The sequence below is a fragment of the Heterocephalus glaber genome, unplaced genomic scaffold (genome assembly GCF_053883595.1).
Source record: "Heterocephalus glaber isolate CG9 unplaced genomic scaffold, H.glaber_assembly_v1.0 deba00001472, whole genome shotgun sequence".
Lineage (NCBI taxonomy): Eukaryota > Metazoa > Chordata > Mammalia > Rodentia > Bathyergidae > Heterocephalus > Heterocephalus glaber.
The window spans coordinates 36,044,668-36,059,834 of NW_028258315.1; positions in this window are offsets into that span (position 1 = coordinate 36,044,668).

A 15,167-nucleotide genomic window follows, 5' to 3' on the forward strand; every position below is an offset into this window, starting at 1 on the left:
TCATGTGTATATGTGTACAAGGGCATGTTTAAATTATTGATGTACAAGAGAAAGAACCACATATTTATTTAAACTGTCATGAAAAAAATCTTGAGACAGATAGTGTCATCAAGCTTACTCTTGAGACCTAAATGCTTTAGCTGTTGAGCAAGTCACTGAAATGGCCATCTCCCTGGCAGTGATTTCAAATGCATCTGAACTTTGTGCTTATGGGAAGGTTCATGATGTGACAGCCACAACACTTCTCAACATAATGTCCCAGGGGACTTGGAAAGCAGGCAGCTTTCTAAAAATGTCAGCATAGGTAAAACAGTAAGTCTACATCTTTGTAAAAGAAGGAAAAAACCAAGTGCTTCCATACAACCTTATAATTTCTATAATTGTAAAAAAACTTCCCTAAGATTTTCTACCAACTGTATCTGGGTGTGGATATTAAGTATATTATTCTAAATATTCTTCCTTAATAACTTAAAATGGAAAGTTTCATAGTCCTTACACTAAGAAGTAGCTGGGTAAATTTTTAAGATTTGGTAACATCAATGTGTTTATTTCTCCAGTAGTTTGTTTCATTTTTATCCTATGCATTTTACTTTACTCTGTCTTTAAAAGTTTTTTTTTGAGCTAGTAGAAAAAAAATGTGGAAAAAGTTTATGATCTCTCCATATTTGATATTAGTTCAGATTTTCAAACTTAAATGGCTTCTGCAAATTTTGCTTTGTGTTTCATGAGTATTTTGCTATGTAAACATTTTTTTCTAATTAGTTTTTGATGTATTTTTCTAGAAAATGATCAATCCAAATGTTCTCTAGGAAAAATGATTAAAGATAATATTTAGATGCCAGGTTGGAGGCCTCTCACTACACTAGAATTTTGCATGCATCATCTCTGCCACAAACAATGATCACATTGAAAAGGTCCTTGTGTGTATGTGTATATATGTGTTAGTGTGAACACATTCAGGTATAATTTTCAATTTTTTCCCCTCAAGTATCTGTTAGATGAGAATGATGATTAAGGATTTTTGGATTCTCGCATCTTCTGTGTTTCTTGAAAGGAATCATAAGGTCACTTGGCAGGACACATACTCTTTTGCATAAAATAAATAATTTTCTGATATTTAAATAACATATTTGTTAGTAGAGGGCATACAAAACTATCCATCTAGCTCTATTTCACTGTGAAAAACAAAGTTCCAGTGTAAAATGATTCTGTCTTTTTCTGTGTCACAGAAGCACAGCCAACATTGATGCTGTTTAACATTTCATCAACTGAGCAAGAGAAAGGATGTCACCTCTTTGAGCACCAGGCAAAGGCCAAGCAGCTAATGCTGGCCCCTGCCAAGTGTAATACTTGGTACATGAAGCATCCACAATTACTGCTCTACTGTATTTTGCAAGACACAAGGGGTCATAACAATCGGATTGTTATGTTGTAGGAGAGCAATAATTCAAGTCCTGTTTGCTTCTGCTGAGCGGGAGCAAGCTGCTAAGGTCAAATTCAGTTATGCTGGCAGGGATGGACTGAATGTGCAGTGCTTTGTGGGAGCCCACAGAGGGGACTTTGGGTCTAGTGGGGATCTGGCGGAAAGGCCTCATGCAGAATCTGTAATCACTGAGTTCTTAATACCACTTCATACTTGAAATAGGACCGTGAATTCACTTTTGTCTCTGAAACACAGATTTATTGGAATCCTAAGTATCCTAGAGAGAAGCACAAATTCTGACCTTGGTATTTCTTACCCTACCGCTAAACCCTGAGTGCACATGCATGGAGTACTTACTTCATTCATTCACAGAGGCACAGCCCTGCCTGCAAAAGGCTATAGTCAAGCATGAGGACACAGCTGCCTTCACTTTTGAGCTCAGATATCAGTGCTTAAGGAGAGAAGTGCAAAGTGGATGTGGAAGCACAGGCCTGTAATCCCAGGACTCTGGGAGTCTGAGGCAAGATAACCACAAGTTCAAGCCCAGCCTGGGTAACTTAGTGGCTTAGTGACAGCCTGTTTCACAATAAAGGACTTTTTAAAATGGAAATAAAAGGCCCTGTCTTAATGTATCAGAAATGATCTCTGTAGATCCAGGTCCTTTGGTTACTTATAACATACAAGCAAAATGTTAGCTGTTTTTTTAAATCAGTGCTTAGTAATAAATGATTTCACATTATTTATGACATATTTTATTTTCTCTTTTCCCTAAAATGATGTCTTTCCCCAATATGGCTCAGTGGTTTTTCACTACCAGGCAGAGCAGCCAGGGGACCTTTGTAACTACATATTTGTAATCATTCTAAGTCCCGAACTGTGCTTATTTTCTATTATTGGGTTATTTTTCAACAGTCTTACTTTTCAGGTTAACATAATTAATAATATCTGTTTTCTTCCTAACACACACGCGCGCGCACACACACACACACACACACTCACACCAGCAATTTAAACACGGATGACGCTGGGAAATTGAGTATCTCCTCTGCAGCCACAGGGGGTCACTGAAGAGCAAGAACCCTGCTGTTGTCAACAGACGGACTCTCTTAAGTGATCAGAAGATTCAGAAGGTACTCTGGCTATGCTGTAGGATGACCTAAAGATGAATAGGTTTAAAAATGAAAACGGAAGCAAGGATATTTAAAAAGAATCGACGTCTATGTACGTAATAAAGAGGAACAAGATTCAGTAATTAATACATTCTTTTGTGATGAAAGCTTCCTTCCAGATGCTTTGATGTAGAGATCCTGGAAAAGGGCTGAGAAAAAGTGACAACAAAACTGGGAAATAAAGGAAGTAGGTTTTCCTATAAAGGAATCACTAAAAAAGAAAAAGTCCATGCAAATGAGTGGAAGGAATGCTACAATGTTTAGAGAATAATGAAAAGTGTAATAATAACTATTGTACCTTATTTAGTAAAAGGAAATTGAGTATTGAAATCCTATATCTAAAAGATAAAGTATGAGGTATAGATTTCCTTATTTAATATTTTTATATAATATACTGTATCAGAATGAGTGAAAAGAGTTCAGCAATTTGATAGGTATATCTTAGTAATAAAATTTCTGGTGATTTTTAAAAATATGTGTAATCACCCATTCATAGAAATAAATAAAAATCTTAAACTAGAGGAAAAACCTTTCACTTTTTGCTAGAAAGACAGAGTGGATTTCTGACAATTTTTGGTTACTAAGTTCAAAATTATTATGCTGGAGCAATAGAATTGAAAGTTTGAGCCTAGCTTGGGCAACTTGGAATGACCTTGTCTCAAAATAAAATTAAAAATAAGGGTAGGGGATTTATCTCAGTGATATTGCACCTACCTTACAAGTCCAAGGTCCTGAGTTTGATCCCCAGTACCAAAAAGTAAAAAATATAAAGCTAGGAAGTTAACAGTTATGTAAATCTGGATTAGAGAATGAAAGATAACCAAGAAATGCTTGAGTGCTTGCTATAAGTAAGGTGTGTGCAAGGTATAATTGATAAATATAATGAATATTTAAATTTTAAAAATTGTAGTAAAAGACACATTGTCATTAGTCCCTTGCAAAATACTCCCAATCTCTTTTCTGGATATCTTCCCAAAAGAATTAAAAGCATCATATCACAGTGATATATATATGCAAACCCATGTTTTTAGTGACACGGTTTGTAATAGCTAAAACTTCGAAACAACTCAGATGCCTATCAACTGATGAATGGATAAAGAAGATGTGGTTTTTCTATAAAATGGAGTACCACTCAGCCATAAGGAAGGATAAACTCAGCCATTTATAGCTAAATGGGTGTACCTTGAAGCTATACTCTTAAGTGAAATAAATGGGACACACACGTGTAAATATCACATTGTCTCTCTGATGTAAGAAACTGAAAGTGTAAATAGGGACCAAAATATATAATAAATAATGTGAGATAGGAAAAAATTGTTCAAAAGGAAAGGAGAACTAGGGAAGGGCAGGGGTAACAGAAGGAACAAAAAGGAAAAAAAATGAGAAAAGAAGTTAAAAAGGGATCCAGGGCTTTAGTAAATAGGGAGGGAAAGAAGAGTTGAAGGGAGGGGAAGGTAATGGGTAAAAAAGAAGAATCAAGATACATCAGGTACAGGTACAAAGTCCCTGTGATGAATGTGATCATTATGTATCTAAATTGTACCAATAAAATTAAAAAAAAAGATATTCTAAAAATGGTTTTAAAATATAAGGAGAAAATAATAAAATGTACAAAAATGTAAAAAAAAAAAAAAAAAGATATTGAAAAGAGAAGACTCTGAGGGCTGGAGATGTAGCTTAGCAGTGCAGTGCCCCTGCCTGGCAAGGTGAGGTCCTGAGTTCGATTCCTGGAACCAAAAAAATCCTTTGCAGAACTGCTTCGGAACTGCACAGTAGTGATGGGATAAGTGTGTTTAAAGTGAACAAGAGTATTTTCAGCAGGATTAACAACAATATTTATTTTATCATAATAAATATTTGTAATTTAAACATTCACTATAACTTTTTTATCACATTGCATTCTGCAGGGAAGCTATTCTGTGGGGAATATACACAACGTGGTTGTTCAGCAAGAACAAATTTAGTCTAGTATGAAAACTGAGAAGATACCAAGATTTGAAAAGTTAGCCAGGCGTCGTGTACATGCCTGTGATCCCAGTACTTGGAAGAATCACAGTAAGTTTCAGGCCCACCTTGACCACATTGTGAGTTCGAGGCCAGCCTGAGCTACATAGCCAAACCTTGTCTCAAAAGCAAGCAAACAAACAAAAACAAAACAACAGAAAAGATTTGAAAAGTTAACCAAGTAATAATTCATAATGACTTTATAGTAAGTTTGACTAATTTTGATGTAAAAAAGAAAAAAAATTATGAATTAAAATTGAGTGGGTAAAACAAGAGCACTCCCAGGATTCTTCATTTATGGTGAGTTTTCATTAAACCAATAAATATTTGTTAAGTATATGACAAACTTTAAATAAAGTAGCTTTGTTGGATGCTGCAGATTTATGTTTGAAGATTGAAGAGAGATTTGGGGCAAGAAGCTGAGGGACAGGAATGTTCAGCTTGGTTTCAGGAATTCTGTGGAAGTCATTCTGGCTTTCATAGGCTATAGGAAATTAGTAGGAGATCTGATCAGACAACCTCAGAGAAGTTTCAGTCGTAGCAAACAGATTTGAATTTTATTTTGTATAGAAGACATAGAAAATGTTTTAGTAGAAGAATCTTCATTTGTTTTGAACTATCACCAAAGATGGTGATCCACCCCCAAATTCTTTCTGTGGCATGTTTATGTTAAGGAATTGATTTCTACCTACCTTCAATTTTCATGGCTGTAACATGAACTTTCAGTAGGAGACTCCAGAAACAATGGTGGGTTGAAGAGTTTACAGTTACCTCAAGCTAAAACCAACTGTACTTGTCAACATTTACCAGGTCATGATGCAAAAAAAACCAATCCCAGAACTGAAAAGACTTGCAGTAATGAAAGCTCCTTTCTCAATTGCATGTATGTCTGATGTGACTTTGAGCCATAGGGTCTTCAGGAATCTCAATCTAGGGTAATGACAGCCCCCATGTAGGACTTTGCCGTCCTCAAGGTAGCAAGAACCAAGGTGGAAAACTCTCAAAGCTTCTGCTAAGACATGGGCTACAGAACCTCAAGTCACTGTCCAAGAAAAACATGTACCATGTCTAAATCTGATGGCAATAGTATATGAAGAAAAAGGTATGGTATATTTTCAAATGTATTAATAATGGTGATGATTACTTATCAAGATAATATTGCCTGCTAATTTTGCAGCAGTTTCATGACTATATTTGTGATCAGTAATATACATAAGAATATAGTATGTTATGCCAAAATGATTTTTTGCTAATGTCTAAAGTTAATTGGCTATTCTGCTATAACCATATGTTTTACTTATTGCTAATTTTAATTAATAATTCAATGTGAACAGCCTAATGATATAAAAAGGAACTTTACGATTCATCTGATTAGAAGCTATAACAGGACTGCTTATCGATAAACTTACAGCCAACATTATGAGATGCTCATATCATTTTGCTATTAAACATTGACCAACAAATTAGTGTTATGAAAAATGTACAAGTTGCTGCATATTGGACCATACATGTCCTTCCTAAATAAACTTCTAGCAAGTTTTATATCTTATGTATGTTTTAAAATGTTGTGGAAAATTATAAGAACTACCTTATATAACTTTTTTTCCCTAACTCAGATGAAGAATGTAGCATCATGATTGGAAACCCTAAGTGGATTATTCCCAAATTCCACATTACAAGCACAAGCCCAGAAATATATAATTCAGGAGTTCCTGCTCCCACTGTCTTCTCTCACAAAAATTAGAATTAAGTCTATCAAGGTGCTTTTTTCCAGTAGATATATAAAATTGTAGAAAAGATGAGAGGGTGAGTCTCCCTGCTTGCACCAGCAGAGTTGGCTGTAACCTTTTACATTCTGGGATAACTACTTGGTGGAGTGCTGTTTGTTTTCATTGTAAAGGTGGTGAGGATATTATTGTGTCTGTCTCTGGTCCAAATCCAACTCATCACTAAGCATAATGATCAGCAGAAAAAGCTGATCCTTTAAAAAATACCTATTTCTTTTAAAAAGAGCTTTAGTCTTCATAGAATGCCCAGATGCATGTCTTCGATACCTGAGATTAAATTGCAAAAAAACCAAAAAAACAAAAGCATGACAAATATCCATGAGAGCCACTCATCATTCCCAGGAGAAACAATTGTCTGTGATTAAGGTAGGCATTTTAAAAGACTGTGTGAACTTTGAGGACAATAATTTACAAGGATGACTCTAAATGTGGCAAGAATTCAAGTAGTTTTCTAGGGTGCCTTTTGTCTGTCATTTTTCAATAGTCAGAGTTTAGCTAGATATACAGGAAGGAACTCATGAGATTAGACTCCTTTTTCCACTTTGGATTTATTTATTAAAAATACTTACATCCTTAAGAGTTTTTAATGGAAGGAACAATAAGAACTCTGGGGAGGGGTGATGTCCAAACATGCAAAAAAATTTCAAGATCCATACATATGATAGTTACTTGGAAGAAATGCAATTTTGTTGCATAAACCTTAGAATGTTTCATGAAATGGAAATAGCTTTAAATATGATTTTTCTTAAAATTAGTAAAATTAGTGTTTGAAAGGCTGCTTCAGTGGTACATAGAGTTAATGTTACTAATGTAGCATGCGGAGCGGCAGTAAGGTTTGGACAGAAGTCAAAACAGAAACACATGGGAAAGAAGCAAATGAAAAGAAAAATGGAATAAGAATAGCTATTACCTAAAAAACAAATGTTTTATTGTTATAGATAATAATTGGTTAATTTCTTCAAACTTGCCAGTTACCATACAAAATCTTAAAAATAAAGAACCGGAGAACATTAAAATTGAGAAAATTTGATTAAAAAGGCAAACTGTCCCCCAGTATACTCCCTTCTTCTAACTGTGCAGGGGATCTGGGGCCTGTGAAACACCTTTCTGACCAGGAAAGTCCTGGTCCCTGGTGAGACTCATCCTTTCTCCCACCTCATAGAATTCTGGCTGGTCACTAGTATAATATTCTAAAGATGAGTTCATGTTCTCTGCAATGATTTGTTCATCTCTGTAATAAACATTTTTTATTAATTATATTGGTGCATTTAAGGTAAACAATATAATGACATTCATCATTGGAAATTTGCACCTTTGCATAATCCATCTTGGTTCTTATTTTTCCCCCTTCCCCTGCCCTCCCTTCAACCCCTGCACTGCTCCCTATCTACAAAGACTTTGTTTCCATTTTTTCTTTTTCTCATATTAATTCTTTTCCCCTACCCTTCCCCTCTCCCCTTCCTCTTTGCCCCTTTTCTTCCTATTTCACATTATCTATTATACCTTTTAGTCCTTATTTACTCTTTCAGTTTCTCACACTAGAGAAACTCTTCGGTATTTACACATGAGTGTGACCTACATTGAAGTGATACTCTTAAGTGAAATAAATAGAACACACATGTGTAATAAACTTTTAGCATATAAACTCAATGCTTATTAGTCCAAGATTAGTATTTGTGAATTTGCCTACATAAATTGTTATTCCAAAGATAGGCACTTTCAAGGTCATTTGAGTTTACTTTCAGACATATGTCAAGAAATTTGAAAGCCATAGGAAGCTGGAATCACAGAAGTGAAGTGTGCATTCACTGCTGAACTAATCATCTGAGCTCTTCTTTCATCTCTCACCACCTTCTTACTGCCACGTGTTTTTATGTTTGCACTTCCTTTCGGTGACCTAGATGTCAAAACCAGCCCAAAGCACAGGGGTTGCCAAATGGTTCCAAGAGTAAGAGGTCTTGATGCACCTCACAGAGAAAATACAGGTATTAGATGTTCATTGTTCAGGTGTGATAAATGGAGCTGGTGGTCATGAGCTCAACTTCAATGAACCCACAATATATACTCTATTAGATGTCTTTAAACAGAAGCATACTTGAAATAAATTTATGTCTTGATTTGTTGCTGAAAATAATGTGACCAGATACTTGTAGGAATCTCACTCTGCATCTCCCTGTGGAGCAAGGATTTAGGTTCATTCTGCATTCCTGGTGACTTTATAGAATGTGACTCCTTCAAATAGCAAGAATCAATTTTGTTGAATCTGCACAACACTCTAATTTACCTACCCAATTCCAGGCCTTTTTCTGCTGATCATTTTGCTTAGTGATGTGTTGGATTGGTACTAGAGACAGACACAATATCCTCTCTACCTTTGCAATGAAAACAAACATAGCATGCCACCAGGTGGTTGACCCAATATGCAAGAGATGCATTATCAGAAGTTACAGCCAACTCTGCTATCACAAGCAGGGAGACTCACTCCCTCAAGAGAGGTTTCTGTAGGAGATGAAAATTTGGTATTTGGTTTGGATTAAATTGATAAGGGAAAGAGGGAAGCAAAGAGTACCTCCCCAAATGGGAATGTTTTATTTACCAAGCCCTAAGAAAGGAGAAATGAAACATTTCCTAAAGGTTCTGTTAATGGAACACATTTGCTGTAGAGTAATAGGTGGATGATCACTGTCCATATTTAAAGAGGAGGGAATAGAGCCTGGGAAAGAGAAGCAATTTGGTGAAAACCACATATTCACACACATTCATTGCTGGCTAGCTTGTGGTTACAATATATAGCTTTTTGATTGAAGATATACATTTGCTGCTTTTTCTGCCATTTCTTCTACTCATCCTGCCCCACCCCAAATTTCAACCTTCATGTCTTTTCAGTTGTATATTGTTTTCTATTTTACAGGAGAGACTAAATGGCTTCTTTTTTTCTAAGCTTGCCCTGAAATGTTAATCCCCCTGTTCCAAAAAAACCCCAGCAACCTGACCATCATCTTAAGCAGATCAACAAAAGCAGCTGGATTTCTTTCAGGCTTAAATGCCCAGAAAACCTCATGAATTAATTGCATTTTGTATCATTAACCTCAAGGTTGAATTAGGTCACCTTGATTAAAAGCTGATATCCAAAGATTGAAATGAGTAAGAAGGTAGTTCAGGACATGAAGGCCAAAACTTACATTCACAGCAATATTAACACCTGACTCCTTGGGGCTTACATTCTCATTTACTTAGAAATCCCTTCATGCATTCATATGATTTGTACACACACACACACACACACACACACACACACACACACACTTGATTTGTTGGAGTGGAAAGGTAAGATGATCTTGATCTCGTGACTTCAGTCTTTTCTGTCCCATACTCTGTCTCTGCAGTTAGTATTCATACCTTGTTGACATGGATCTTCTCATCTGTAAAATGATAATGATAATACTGCAGACTTGTTTCAAAAGCTGAAAGATGTAATAATTATCAATAGTGCTACATATCCCATACTTCCGGTGAGTGTTGCCCTCTGTCCCTCTCTGTTTGACCATCTGTTACTGAGTGACAAATTACTCTGAGACTCAGTAGTTTAAAACAGCTTCCCTTTGTTACCTCACCCTATTTCTGAGGAGCTGGCTAGGAACAATGCCTCACTCATGGCTTGGCTGGTGAAGACTAGCTTCCAAACTAACTTCAATGGTGGTGGGCCAAACACAGGTCTGCTGGGCAGAGACTTGTTCTCAACACATGGATCTCTCCATAAGCTGCTGGAGTGTCTTGGAGCAAAGCAGCTGCGTTCCCCCAGAGTAAGTTCTGGGAGAGAGAAGAGAGAGAGACAGGAAGGGAGAGAAGATGAGAGAGAGAGAGAGAGCATCCACAATGGAAGTGGCAGCATTTCATAACTGAACCTCAGAAGTGGCATTTTTTAATCTCCCCAATTTGCTGTTGGTCATACTTGGTACAGGTATAAGCACAAGAGGCAGAGACCGTTGGGGCCATCTAGAAGGCTACCTACCACAGTCCACACAAGATGCTTAGCTGCATACAAAGGCTAAACTACTTGAAGCAGTACCAAATACAAACTAAACTGATAGAATAATAACAGGAATCTCAAAATTTTTGTGGCACAGACCATGGCTGCTCAATAGAAATATAAGATGCATCACACATATAACCACACATGGAATTTCAAATTTTGTAGTAGCTACTTAAAAAGTGATGACATTTTATAACTTATTTTAAGCTCTCTAAGGCTTGATTTCTTCTCCTGTAAAATGGAATGTCTGCAGACCCCATGTGCTTGGGCAATTGAAAAACTGATGGAATCATTCAGGAAAAGTACTTTGAATAGGGCCCAGTTATAGGAAGTTCTCCAAGTATTGGGTATGTAGATTTCTATAGTTGTTCTGTTATGACTTATTATGCATTTGGTTCTTGTATTTACTGTGGGAGAAACAAAGCAACTGATCAGCATATAAATAAATTTGATGGACAGATGAACTATGACCTAATAAGATTCTAGAAAAAGTTGAATGATATGATAATAATAATATATTTTACAATAGTTCTGTCATGAATAGGAATTCTATTGAAAAAGCTCAGCCCCCAAAACATTTAAAAAACCATCTTGTTTTCTGAAACCTCTTCTTCTCCGCTATGATTACATAAATTACCCAGTGAATGAGGTTACTCAAATGAGGCAACTAGAATCACCTCTCTATTGCTATATTGCATTTTTTGCTCAAAAGGCTATAATTACATAAAATACTAGTTTCCTGAATGCTAATAACAATGAAAAGTGAATGTGAATATGAAAGTATTAATAATTTTTATACTGCTAGAAAAGCAGTTTTATGATAATTTTTACTAGGTGTGCACGTGAGAGAGACAGAGAGAGAGCAAGAGAGATACAGAGAGAAAGAAACAGATAAAGGGAGGAAGAAAGGAAAATAAAGAAGCAGGAGGAGATTATTTTAATAGAGGGCAGTAATATTAATTAATCTTTTCCTTATAAAGTGAGTTTTCAAAATATGTTTAAAATTCTTACCTCTCCACTTTCTTCATGGCATATTTAGTTTCATATTAAACTGAATTTAGAAGATTCTATTAATGAAGACGGTTTAATGCCTGTGCATTATTATAATGGACTCCTTTGTTCTGTGGTTTCTCCCTGTGTCATAGACTAAGTCATTAATCAATGGGTGCTGAAAAATAATTGTCTAGTTCCTAACAATTGTCTATTGTTGAAACATTTGGAATTTTAAGATAAAGATGTACAGCTGCTCTAAAAAATAGTTTAAGATTACCCTTCATGGAATTGTGGACATATTGTTGGAAATGCAGAGCAGCTGACCTGGTTTAATGCATTTTTGAGTCTCGTTGTTCAATCGCCTATTCAAATGAGGCTAGAGAAGTTGACTTCATTAATGTCAGGAAATAATGATTTCATATTTTTATTGAGCTGGCACTATTATTAAATGCAGAAATATCATAGAATTCTTTAGCATTTTAAAATGGAAGTGAAGCATGTTAATAGTCATGGTGACTTTTTGTCTATTTGACATCATTTTTTTTTTGTCGTAGTACTCCCATTATAGGTACCGGCTATAAATAAGAATCTTGTATCTGAGTGATTATGATTCAACAAGAAATATATGACTACATCATGCTGTTTTAGTAGCTCAAAATTAGATAGCTTTCTCATTGAAAATGCTGTAATTTGAAATGTCAATAAATACATTTCATGCCATCTCATACTATAACAAATTACCCCCTCAATCTGTCAAGATTGAAGTCTAACTCACAGCCTAAAAATGTGAATTCTAAATTGTGGAAAAATGTGTGCTCTGACTTGTTAATATTACCCACTTTTTAATAAATTTCCTTACATGACTAAGTCTTCTCAGAGAGAGCATTTGTGGAGCTTATTTTTGGTTCATCTTAAACTATAATAGATTTTAACTAATGATTTTTGTTGAGTGGTTTTTATGGGATGGATGCATGGAACAAGTACTATTTTTTAATTGGAAAAGAAAGAACTATTTCTAGCAGCATCTCCTTCTCAAAGGGACTGATCATAACGAATCTTCATTATCATATCTCTAACAATACACTAAAAACTGACCGGTCCTCTTCCTCTTAGGTGTACTCAATGACTCTTCAAGCATGTTTATTTAGTGGGAAGTGACGGGGGCATCAGCTGTCCCCTTCATCATTGGAAAGTCCTGAAGAGTACCTTGTGTTAACAAGTCCATTCCAGTCTGGTGATGACCACTTCAGTTGCTTTCACAAGTGATGAGTAAGGCCAGCTGTCTGACCTCCCAATAATGTCAGGAAAGGGGAGCATAGCCAGGTTAGAGGAAAGTTCTACTTTGACTTCTATTTTCTGATTCTGTCAGATCCTTCAGATTTGCACATTGTTTTTTGATCACTTTTGTACTTTTGCCAGACCCTCTATCTTCAGGAACATGTGAAATAGAGGTGGCCAGGTCTCCCTTACATAGAGTTTTGCAGTGCACCTGACCCAGACTCTCACTGCCTGTTTTATCCTGTTCTTGTTATCCTGTTCACCATGATCAGTACCCTGGGCAGGACTTATAATGACTTCTGGGCAGGTCCTCTCCCTACACTTCCAAATTCTGTTTCTGGAAGACATCTATTTTGTAAATAGCCTTGGGATCACTCACTGATCATGGGTTTGGTTTGGCTTCTGCATTATCCACCAGTCAATCTTGTCTTCTAGAGTCCTCCACTGAAGTGAAGAGACCTGTGTCAGGTTCTCTGAGCAGCTCCTTTCAACATTTCTCACCTGCTGACATAGACTACTTCCTTTCCTTTTTCTCAGAGGTGAGGTGAATAGAAATTCCCACCACACCAGAACTTCTAACAGTGAAATCCTTAATCCTTGTTTATCTTTAAGATATATGAAATGACTCAAGAACCATCAAGGGAACTGGTCCACGTGGATCACATGAATCACTTTTGGAGTGCAACATCTGTTACAACTCAATGCTTTCCTATTTATCACACATGTTAATGCACCTTTGGAGTGGCATGAAGTCACACCACAATTAGACTCATCAGCTTTAGGTTCACCAGATGCTTTAGGCCTTTTCTTTCATATGAATGAGGCAGGTAACACATGATCAGACTGAAGGTGACCAGACAGACCTGGAGAACTTTCCAGGTACAATACAGGGTAGGCAGAGATAGTAAGATGAGGAGTTGGGCCAGAAACTGAATGCTTTGCCTACAGGGAAAGAGTTGCATCCTAAAGTTGAGCCAGACCAGAGGTTATCCTCCTGGAGGTGGGCAGATGGTCCTCTGGCAGTGGCTGTAGCCATGGTGGAAGCCGTGTAAAGGATATTTTAGGGCAGATTAGGGTGAGCAGTTCCTCTAAATTCCATTAGCTTTTGGTCTCCTCTAGTCCCCACAGTAAATTTGACAAAAGCAGCACCCCCAGGAGCAGTGGTTGGGCCACCTTGAAGGTGTAGCCTTCCTGCTCCTGTGTGCTTCAGAATGCCCATGGATTTTGTAGCGGCCACAGGTGCAAGTCAGGTGTTCCCAAGGGTGGCTTCCCCTTGGCTGGGCTTTGAGCATCAGCACTGTAGGGGACCATGTTTGGGCAGAGATAATTTCTGGATAGTTAGTTGAGTGCTCAAAGTATTTAACTTGAAATAAAATATTTGACAGTAGTTTGTACTGGATGAGGAATATGACTGTGAGAAAAAAATCTAAAAACATTCTGATCAAATAATTTTGTCAGCCTATCTTAGTTACTTTTAGCTGTGGATATTCAATGCTATGGTTTAACTATGTCCCCCAAGGAGGGAGACAAAGCAGCAGCACTGGGAGATGGTTCTAATGAGAGCTGTTTGGGTCAGGAGGACTTCACCTTTATGAATGGATTAATGTTGGATACCAAAGGGCTAAAGGCTGTGAGTTTGCTCTCTTGCTCTCTTGCCTTTCCAATTCCTTCCATCGGGTAACACAGGAAGAAGGCCCTTATCAGATGCGGAACTGTTACCTTGGAGGTCCCATCCTGCAGAACTAGGAAAAATAAATCTTTGATGTTTATAAATTATATATTTTCAGGTATTCTGCTATAGAAGCACAGAGTGGACTAAGATATCCAATATACAATTGTCATGGTGGCACACTCTGGGAGGCTGAGGCAGGAGGATTGCGAATCAAATCTGGACAACATAGCCACTTTATAAAACCCTGTCTCAAAAATAAAAAATAAAAAGAAAAGTGCTGAGGATGTAGCACAAAGCACAATTCCGAATACTGCAAAAATAGTAGATAATCTTATCATTTTCATATTTTATGACTTGTAGGTAGCCAGCCATCGATGTCAAGTTCTTTACTAGTGGAGGTGTTTGGGGAAGTTCTTCCCTGTTGTCCAATATAATTAATTTAGGATTTTATCTCTGTATATTTTTTATTTTCTTTAATTTTGTTTAGGTTTTATTTATTTAACTTGAGTAAATCCCTACAATTACTACTGTTCATTTTATTAAAAAAATTTTAAATGTCTGTACCTTATTTTTTCTCAAAACATTTATGGGTACATTTTATTTTATTTATTTTTGGTACCATGGATCAAACTTGGCACCTTGTGCTTGTGAGGCAGGTGGTGGCACCACTGAGCCAAATCCCTGGCTACTGGTACATTTTAGATATACATAATGATAACATTCATCATAGGGAATTTGTACCAGTACCTGATATATCTTGCTTCTGTTTGTATTTCTTCATCTGAGAAGTGTCTATTCATTTCTGATG